Below are 1,126 nucleotides of genomic sequence, written 5' to 3'. Positions count from 1 at the left end.
CGAGGGTTTGGGATTTATGTTCTTGACTCCACAGCCCCCAGCAGAGGCTGAGACTCTTCCTTGTGCCCCACAGTGTTTTGACACTCAGAAATTTGGCTAAAAACCCTTTCCCAGGGAGTGGGGTGATGGGGTGCAGAGGGTGTGAGCATCACTTGTCTGGGCTGATGATTTGGCTTGGAATGGACCTTAAAACCCAACACCTTCCACTAGACCAGCATCTGGAAACATGGGGCAAAATTATCCCAAATGACCTTTTCTCCTCATCAACTATGGGAAGAAAAAAAAAAAAAGAGGAAAACCAAAAAAAACTAAACAAAAACCCAACAAAAACTCCCTGCTGTGGTGTTTAGGGCCTTTAAAAAATAAATCATGTCATTCCATCCAAACCAGCTTCGGGGGAAAACATTTTAAGACACCAAGTCACGGCCCTGTCTGTGTGTGCATCAGATGCATTCATTCCCTGATAGCTTCCCTGCCCCAATGTCAAGTGTTTATTTTAAAACAAGCCCCGTTGCGTGGAGGAAAATCCATCACGTCCATTAGAAGCTCTTACTGAGGAGTAAATGACATCTCAGTCTGGGCTCTGGGTACCAGCAGAGCCAAAAGCACCATTTAAGAAGGTGAATTTAACAGCTGTCAGAGCATGCAGCGCACAAATTACTTCCCCCAGCCCCGAGGAATGTGTGCTTTCACATCAGTTACTGCAATTTTGGGAATCTCTAACCCTGCTCCAGGTTGTCATTTCACCACAAGAAGCGACATTTTTTCAAGCACAGGTACCAAAATCCAAATCCAGCTTTTCTGAGGGTTTGTCAGGGAGCCTGAGGTGCTGCTCTGCTGTGCCATGAGGTGCTCAGGAGCAGGAGGACACGGCTGGATTTTCCCAAGGATCTGTGCCATGTGCCGTCCTTGCTGCTGCAGAGGGTCAGGGCTGCTTCCCCCAGGCTCCAGTGCCATGGATTTAAGGATCTGTCACAGGAGATCAAAGCCTTTGACCCCTTCCTGCAACTCTAAACAAACACCAATGCTCACAAGCACCTTTGGAACCTCTTCCATGAGTTCTGGGGCTCAGCTGAGGCTCCTGTGGGTGTATGGCCTTGGAGAGGTAGATTTGGAGCCTGGAATT

Source organism: Agelaius tricolor, unplaced genomic scaffold (assembly GCF_023055355.1).
Source record: "Agelaius tricolor isolate 1412-34295 unplaced genomic scaffold, bAgeTri1.0.p SCAF_75, whole genome shotgun sequence".
Classification (NCBI taxonomy): Eukaryota; Metazoa; Chordata; class Aves; order Passeriformes; family Icteridae; genus Agelaius; species Agelaius tricolor.
The sequence above is the reverse complement of the archived record's forward strand: the minus strand, read 5'-3'. Positions refer to the sequence as shown.